Consider the following 9,458-nt stretch of genomic DNA (forward strand, 5'->3'; position numbering starts at 1 on the left):
GTCCATGTGGCTCACGCTGGGCTCTTAAGGGAGGTATAACAGGATTGCCCAGCATTAGTGAGGACCCAGTTGAGCTTGTAAAATATATCTGTAGTGAACCCAGTTAGAAGGGTTGCATGATTGGCTCCATCCTCATTAAGCAGCAAAAGTGAAGGAAGGAAGGCATCAGCACATGTGTAGGTGTGAAGGTCAAGTATGTGATCCAAGGCTATGGCTTGCCAAGAACAAAAACTATGATAAGGAGATTAGGGATTCAAGAGATAAAGAAAGTGGAAAGTGGAATGGTTCATCAAGGGGTCAAGATAAGTTAAAAAAGGAGAGAGTAGCTTGTGAAAGGGATATGGCCAAGAGGGAATCAAGTGGCAAGGGACTGGAGGTCATGGTGTGGATTAAGTGTAGACTATTGTAAGGGAAGATAGCGGGGGAGGTGAAAAGCCATTAAGTTTTGATTGCATAAGGGAATTTCAAAATTCTTGGATATGGAGGTGGTACATTTGTGGATAATGGGAAGATCAAGAGTATGACTATTTTATATGTAGCTGAGGTTGGGTGGAGGAATAGCTCATGGGAAGTCAGTGGTTTAAGTGAGTGGATTCAAGAGAATATGAGTGCTTAAAAAGGGAGGAGAATCAGTATATATGTTGAAATCTCCTAGTTTGAGGACAGGGGTTGGAGAGGAGAGAAAAATTACAAGCCAAACTCACTAACAAAGGAAAGTGAGTGACCTGAGGTCTATAGATAACAGCTATAAGAATTTTAATTTGATGGTAGATAGGAATAGCACAAACATGAAAGGAAGAGATATTATTGAGTGATGTAGGTCAGAGAGAAATATGAAAGTGACAGTGCATAGCAATAAATATTCTAACTCCTCTGCTTCAACCAATGAACTACGTAGAATGAATGAAGATTCCACAAGAAGGAGAAAGGTTAGCCAGTGCAGTTGTGTTATTGGAAGGACCCAGATTTCAGTGATAGCTAATAGTGGAAGGACTGAGAGAGGAAAGGATGTAGAATGAAGGGAAGTTTGTTTCCTACAGAACAGTCATTCTAGAGGTCACAGAGGAAGAGATGGGTGATGTTTAGTTGAAACTTGGTGTGGGCGTGTTGAGGGACATTGGAATAAGGAATTGGGTGATGGGGGTGGGGAATGGGCTTTGGAAGATGACCCACAGGGGTAGGAATCACATGGGTATGGAGGGTATGACATAGTGGGGGAATGTTCATTGAGTGGAAGGTGTCACTCTTCCCAACAAAGTCCAAAATTTAGTTGAAGGCAAGTGCAGCATGAGAGGCAAGGATTGTAGTGAATAGAGTACAGGGGATAGAAGTCCCTCCTCTCACCCAAAGAGGCTGGCAAGGAGGAAGCAGCAGGAATGAGCAGACTCCCTGAGCAGGAGGAAGTCCCCTGGGGCAGATGGAAGATGCCCAACCCCTTGCTGCCTTGCTTCAGAGGACCCAGCAGGAAAGGGAATATGTTTTAGTGAAGAAATAGGGAATCTGACCTCAAGATGAATAATTTTCTACCACCACCCCTTTTCCTCAGGTGATCCATACCTGCAAACAATTTCTGACACCAACTTTCCTAAGCCTCAGGCCTATGAGGCCAGAGCTAATCTATTCCATGACTTGTATTGGACTCCCTTCCACACCTATAGCTTTGCAATTTATTTAATAATGGCTATTCATATTTAGCCTGGGACAAAATAGCAGTCCAGCTCTCTATTTCTTCCTGGTCCTGAAACCTTTTTTCTCTTCCTGTTCAGTTACATGACATCTGAATCTGCTCCTTTATCCATATGCATGTTCCTTATTCTTCCTTTTTCCTTCCTCTTCCTAGCATCCCCTCCTCTTCCAGGCATCGTTGCTAAAGCAAAGGATTCCATTCACATTTTCCCTGATTCAGGGTGCAGGCTGTGTATCCTGTACATAGTACTTGCCACTGACTCCTATGGATGAAGGGCTACAAACTCCCTCCCCTTTCCATTCTTCTTTCTGACTCTAGTCATCCTCCTTGGTAGTCCATTCAGCATACTTTGAGAAGTGGAAAGGCCTCAAGAGAGCAAAAGAAACAGTGTAGTGGTAGAGAGAAAAAACTGAGCAGCCACTGCTGGCAGTCCTGAAATGAGAACGAAAGTTCAGGTTCCCTGAAGAACCTCCTTTAGTCAACATGGCCAACACATTTCTTTTCACTAATCTTGTGTTTCCTCATTTCCCTCATTTTTGAACGTTAGCAAATGGATGCTATTCTTATAGGACCATGCAGCACTTTTGTGCTCACTCTGTTATCTTCCCTTGTTTCAACTGCTTTTTGCCTTTTTAAAATCTACACTGGTCGATAAGTTCTCTATGGGTCCACTTTTTTCTTTTTGATACACGTTCTCTCTTTTTTCTTTCTTCATCAAAGTTGTGCTTATTTCATACATAAAGAAACTGAGGCTGGAAGGAGGTAAGTGACTGACCTACCTGGGGTCAAACAGCCAGTAAGCATCTGCAATAGGATTAAAGTCCTGGGCTTCTTGACACACAGACTAGCATTCTATCCACTATGCCACCCACATGTGATACATTCGGAACCAGAAGGCCGGAGCTCAAATTCTTGCTCTACTCCCTTTTTGACATTAGGCAAGTAACTCTCTGGGACTCAGTTTCATTCTCATTAAAATTAGAGGCCAAACTATATGGTCCCTGCACTCTCTTCTATAGCAGCTAGGTGGCGCAGTGGATAGGGTTCCGGGGTCTGGAATGGATTCAGAAAGGCTCATCTTCCTGTGTTCAAATCTGGTCTCAGACATTCATTAGCTGTGTGACCTTATGCAAGTTATTTAATCCTGTTAGCCAGTTTCCCCATCTGTAAAATGAGCTGGAGAAGGGAATGGCAAATTACTCCAGTACTTTTGCCAAGAAAACCCCAACTGGGATCACAAAGAGTCAGACACCACTGAAGAAAATGAATGAACAAGTGCTTCTTTTCCTTCTAAGTCTATGATTTATTAGCCTGTGGGAAACTCTAAAATTACCTATTAGTTTCCCTTTAAATTCCCATCATTTCTCTTCTATCAGCTAGTTCCTCCTTATCGGTGAGATTCATTTCCAGTATATAAATTTTTCTCAGTGGTCTCTACACCTTTTTTGAAGGATACAATTATCATTAAGTCAAAGAAGTTATTAATTGCTCTGCTTTGGGCATATAATAATTTTTTAAAATATTTATTGCCTTAAACTTCCTGGTTATTAAAGTTAAAAATAGCACAGCTATTAAGATTAATCATATAGTTCAGCTCTCATGGTATAATTGAGCCCCCTGAGAAACACCACCACCCTTTCTGTCCCCATTTCCCCATTATAACCACCAACAACCTTGACAAAATAGAAATATTTTATCTTAAGATCTTACAGCTGACAGAGACCTTGGGGATAATCTAATCAAATGTCTTGTCTTACAGGTAATGAAACTGAGTCCCAGAAGAATTGAATTACTTGCCGGAACACAAAAGCTAGCTAGTTAGTAGTAAACACAGGATTAGAACTCACCCCTCCTGATTTCCAGGTCAGTACTCTGTCCATTTCATTGCATGCTATCTCCTATTGCAGAAATGTAAACCAGGTTTGTCTGGGAACCTTGAGCTTTGTATTAGAAAAAGAAAAAGAAAGATGTGTTGTTGGACGTTAAGCAGTGGAGGCATTATGGAGTCATTAACTATTTTTTGTGAAGCCAACAATTAAATTTTAAGCTAATTTAAAAGTTGTGAATTATATGTGGTCAACAAGATTTTTGAAGGTAACCTAGGACATGTGTCTAATGCAGTGCTAATCTTGTTATCACTGTAAGATTATGATACTTTGGAATCAGCATCCTGGAATTGTCACCTAAAAAAACCCTTAATTTTTATAATGGTCTTTAAATGCATGGCACAACAGAAGGACAGTTAAAGGTAGTGATGACCTTTATTATTTTTATTATCTTTACTGTTGGTTCTGCTCATGAATTCTGTGACTTGTTTCACAATTGAAATGCTGCTTCTGAGGAAGCTTATCAACCTAAGTAAGTGAGCCTGTATCACTTTGCACTCACATAGCTTGTGCTCTGAACCTTTGAGTTTGGGGAACAGTACTAAAAGAAACTCTTTATAAAAGAGCTATTAGTCTTGTGCAGTCGAGGACTTGACAACTCATGAGGTTACACAGACCATTACATTACCAACATCACTTCCAATTCTTTTGGTATCTCCTCTAGCAACTCAGGAGAAATCCCTGAGCTGTTTTTTTTCTAACCTTTAACAGATTAGGAAAAAGAAATCTTTGTTCAGGATTATTTTTCCTTAAGTACGTTCTTTAAAGGGCTATATTTTTGTGGGAAAAATCAGTAAAGGCAGTTAACAAAAGTATTATCTTTACCATATTAGCTTTTAGAAAGAACTTTTTGGCAATCGGAATTTATCCAAATAAGACTAAATACATTTTACCTTTGTAGAAGTATTCTGAAATAAGCTGGATTTGAAACTGTGAATGATATTTAAAGAGCTATTTCTCTTTGATTAATTTTATTCAGTTACTCTGATCTATGATCTCACTGATATAGGTATTCCTTTTGATTACAAATATATTATTCATTCATGTCTGCCTAACATGTGCAAACAAACACTTGTTCAAATCCTGTGATAAGTTTGCCACAGAGGGTCTGCCAAATGTGCTGGAGGCCTTCCTGCTTTTTCTTTGGGATACTAGTAGAGTAGACAGGCTGTCCATCTGTTGTTTCCTCACTATGCCAGGTGAACAGCTCAATCAATCTATCACAAGCATTTATTAAGAGCTTCTTGCAGGGCTTGAGGGTACATGCCTGAAATCCAGGCTACTAGGGAGGCTGGGCTATCTAATGAGTCCCGGGTGGCCCCTGCACTTTCAGCCTGGACAACATAAGGAAACCCAGTCAAAACAAAGCTTGCTGCTTGTCAGGCAATGTGCTAAGTGATGGGGACACAAAAAAAGACAAAAACTGTCCCTGCCTTCAAGGAGTTCTCATTCTAGTCGGGGAGACAATAGCATAGATTTTCTTGATGCCATGGTTTACTGTGTCTCCTTTGTAGTTCTGTATTTTGGTGTATTGCACCTTGCTCAAGCTCATCCTGCATCTCTCCATTGCCATTTGAATCAGGAATTTTTTCTTCAGAGTCTTGTGTTGCATAATTGGTAACTATATAAGACTAGTAGAATATTGGTATTTTTTAAGTGGGTGTTTGTTTCCAGGAGAAAGAAGGGAAAGGAGCTTTGTAACTTCCCAAAAGCGATCTAGCCCAATTCTGAGTGAATCAAAATCCGTCTCTGTTTCTGAGCACACAATGCAATTCAGCCACATATCTGCATAGATTAAAAAAGCTCATAAATTGAGATAGTCTTAGGATTTCAAATTGATCATATTTCAAAAGCACTGAAAGTAATCATATCTGCTTATGATAAAATGTAGCATAGCACAAGCACTGTATGTTTGTGGATTTAGAATATAATTTTTGTCTCAATATTTCTATATATTTTTCTAAACTAAATTTAATCTGAGCTGATATTGCTCAATATTTAAATTAAAAACTAGATGTCATATGGTTCTCTATTAAAATTTGATTTTGTTTGTTGAAAACATCTCTATAATTAAAACATGTATAGCACTTAAAACAGTCATAACCTTTCTCTACCAGCTAGGTGAGACAAAATGTCACATTGAAAGATATCAGCAAGAATAATACTAGCTACCATTCACAACAATCCAGTGATTTGGATAGTCAAAGTATCATTTTACTAATGAAACCTTTTAGGTTCAGAGAGTTAAATGACTTTTCCAAGATTGCATGCACAGTGTCTGTCACATAGTTGGTATTTAATAAATGCTTATTGACTGACTGATGTGGATGGTGTTCAGGGATGGTCCTGACTCAAGCCACCCCACTAGTATTTTATGTTCAATATTGGAATGAAATGAGATCCTCACAGGTCACTCAAATATTTTTTAAAAGATTTAGTTAGTTACAATCAGCCAATTGACTAGTATTTAGTCAATGTCTCCTATGTGCCAGGAACTGTGCTAATTGCACAAAAGAGTATTCAAGAGGGATATGAACTGAAGATACCCCAAGGTTATTCAGCTAACTAAAGCTCCTGACTCTGTGTTGCACACTGTATCCAACAGTCAAGTGTGAGTGAAGTTCATTGTGAAATGTTTTATACTCAGGTGCCCAGAAAGTGATGTCAGCAGTTTGAGCCTTTAGTCATCTGAGCCAGTCAAATTTGCCAAATGATTTCAATACCCTTAAAGAAAAACTGTCCTAACTTTCTTTGAGGTAGTACAGGGATGTTCTTGTAAATGTTTAAAAACCAGCTCTCTAGGGGAAAATGTATTTGTGATGCATTTATAAGTTTAATTTGTATTATCATGTTTCCCTTCACTTTCTTAAATGTAGACAGTCAACACAACAATGAATCAATCTATAATTTGTAGCATTTGTTCATTTCCAAGTGTTAATACTTCACACCAGGAAATTAACAATTAGCTCTCTAGATACAGTAAGAGTTGGCTCAAGCACATACCTGAGTTTGTGAGAGGTTATAATATTGATCCCACCACAGCTAACAATCCAGAGAATTGGGATCTAAGCATTTCCCCCCACCATATCAGAACAGTATGATTTCTTCTATTTCCTTACAACCCTCTTTTCCCCATCACACTCATAGCTCATATTTATTGCCTCAGCTCCTTTTGGGGCTATCTGTAAGAAATGATCTTCTATATTAGGATGAAAGACAAGTCTGCTACCAGAAAATAGCCAATAAAAAGCCATAGAGCTGAGCTCCATGGAGGTCACACAGTATTGCTAGTGAGACTGGGCTCAGATGCCACCCTAGTACAATAGATGAACAAGTTATTTTACAGAAAAGTATAGAATTTCCAAAGAAGACTGAGATAAGTATGAGAGTTGGATCAAAGTTCCACAAGCACTGTGTTAACCAAGCTAACCTTAATTAAGACAAAATATGTGTCCTCAGTAAAATGCTTTCTTGTTTATATTTGGTTTCTCAACCACTTTCTTGCTTTAGTGAATTTATTCAATTCATCTTGAATTTCTAGCATGCTTTTGTATAATCTATATATAGAGAAAAGTGGAAATTTATCATATGTAGGTACCATTTTGCCCTTCCCCTTAAAATATTGTCTTACCATATAATAACTGAGATTCATGAGAAGATAATGCTTTCCTATACTAGTTGTTAAACAGATAGGTCACATTCAAGTACAAAGCTAACCCTAGACAAAAATGTGATATTTTAATATGTCCAAGAATGGATATGTAATACAATTTGAATATCTTCCCTGCCCATTAACAGGCCTCAAGTGGAGCCCATTAAGAGAAGCTTGATTAGGTGAGGCTTGTTTGTAGGAAAGCCCACACCTTTTAGTAACTTCTAATTAGACACTGGGTGATGAGGCTCCCTCATTGGAAAAGTGTTCATGTGATTTGGCCAGATGAGCCTCTGGGTAGCCTTCAAAGAGCCCCCCGCCAGCTTTGAAAACCCAGATGTTGGTGCTTTTCCGTCTGCTAACTATGTATGTATAGCATTGGTCAGACAGTTGGATATGTCTGTTGATCTGTACTAACTTCTCAGACAGTTAAAAGCCTTGTCTCTTGGTCTTTGCTGTTTGTAATTTCTGTTTATATTTTCTCTGAAGTTCAGGGTGCTCACTTTTCCCCTGAACTAAGTGAATGTTATATATGTTTAATTAAAGTAAGATTGTTGACCCTTTTAAAGTTGCTTTCCTTTAGGAAAGCAGATCAAAGAAGCTGTGCTAGCAGCCCTCCTGTGTTCTGGTGTTATTGGTCTTACACCTACCCAGCAGCTGCAAGTAGCATTGCTGTTACATATGGCTTAGTCAGGCAGGATCTGCAAACTAAATGGAAAGTATTGGGACTTTGATAATTGTTTTGTTTTCCAGTTGTCGTGGTTATAATTTGGTGGAACCCAAGGAGCACCAGTGGCCGAAGGGGAAGCAGGCAAATAGCAGTGATGGAAGCAGTTTCACAGGTGCCAGAGGAGGGCCCCTGGAAAATAACCTCTCCTGCACTCTCCATACCCAAGTGGCACTCTGAAGGAGACAAGGTGGAGCAGCAGCTGTGGAAGGAAAACAAGCAGTGGCTTGTGGGAGGTGGTGATTGCCAGAGCCAGGGCTAGAGTGGTTAGCCCAGCTCTGGACTGTGCTGAAGGTGTGCATGCCCTGAAATTGTTTTGTTTTCAGAACCCAGGCAGCAGTGGTGAGAGCTTGGAATGTAGCCATGGAGCAGGATCGGAGAACTGCTTGCCAACCAACCCAGCAGGAGTGGATAACTGCCTTCATGCAGACTTTGGTGAAGTGAGATTAAAAACAGAGAGTTGCCTTCATCAGGACTCAGGCAGAAGATAGGAACAACACGCTCCTGAAGGAGGAGGAAGAAGCCAGAATTTCAGGAATTCAGCCCTGGGGCAAGATAAAAATACTGCAGCCAGGAGCTGAGTGTGCTTTCCTTCTGTGTCCCCCTGGGATTGTTTGGAACCCATGGGAGGGTGGAGTTGTCGATACTGGGTGGGGGGGAAGTGCTGTGGACCCCTGAGGACCTACCCTTTTAACTTTGTTGCCCAAGCACCCCTCAGGACTGGCACGTAGCGCTTGGAGCAGTGCAGGGAGAAGAACAAACCCCCAAGAAGAACTTTATTTGGACATTTTTGTTTGTTTTGGGACTTTGATCATTAAAGGATGCTTGCACCTGAGAGTGCCAGGATGGAAGCCTACAATGACAGTGTGAGGAGAAGGACACAGCCCCAAGAGGACTTTTACTTGGATATTTTTGTTTTGGATTGAGGGTATTATAACTTTATGTGCTTTGTGTTTATTGAAAGCCATACAGCCACTCTGGAAATGAGTTGTTATGTTATTTATTTTGCAAATGTGAACTTTGTTATGTGTTTATTTTGTGGGGATTTTCTTGTACTTAAGAAATGTTAATGCCTATTCAGCTACAAGTTGGTTATGTAATGAACATGAATGATCTTGGGGCCAAATAAATGTTAATACAATTTGAAGACCTTCCCCACCAATAAATAGGCCTCATATGGAGTCCTTTAAGGGAAGCTTGATTAGGGGAGGCTTGTTTGCAGGAAGGCCCACACCTTTTGTTAATTTCTAATTAGGTACTGGTTCACAAGTTTTGTGATGCCCTTTGGCTCTAAAAAGGGTAATATATACCCTGAGGTTAGCATTTTGCTTTGGGGCTCACTGATTGGAAAAGTGTTCATGTGATTTGGCCAGATGAGACTCTGGGTAGCTGTTAAGGAGTCCCCCAGCTTTGAAAACTCAGATGTTGGTGCTCCTCTCTCTGGTAACTATGTATGCATAGCATTGGTCAGACAGTTGGATATGTCTGTTGATCTGCACTAACTTC

The 9,458-nt window shown here is 40.0% G+C and overlaps 1 long non-coding RNA gene across 1 annotated transcript; it reads left to right on the top strand.

The window, feature by feature from the left end:
• The first annotated feature begins 3,452 nt into the window (after positions 1 to 3,452).
• Positions 3,453 to 9,172, top strand: LOC118833387. The gene is made up of 3 exons (XR_005009318.1): positions 3,453 to 3,550; positions 7,979 to 8,142; positions 8,279 to 9,172. It is a non-coding gene; the product is annotated as an uncharacterized LOC118833387 (long non-coding RNA).
• The last annotated feature ends 286 nt before the right edge of the window (positions 9,173 to 9,458 follow it).

This window comes from Trichosurus vulpecula, unplaced genomic scaffold (genome assembly GCF_011100635.1).
Source record: "Trichosurus vulpecula isolate mTriVul1 unplaced genomic scaffold, mTriVul1.pri scaffold_79_arrow_ctg1, whole genome shotgun sequence".
NCBI classification, from domain to species: domain Eukaryota; kingdom Metazoa; phylum Chordata; class Mammalia; order Diprotodontia; family Phalangeridae; genus Trichosurus; species Trichosurus vulpecula.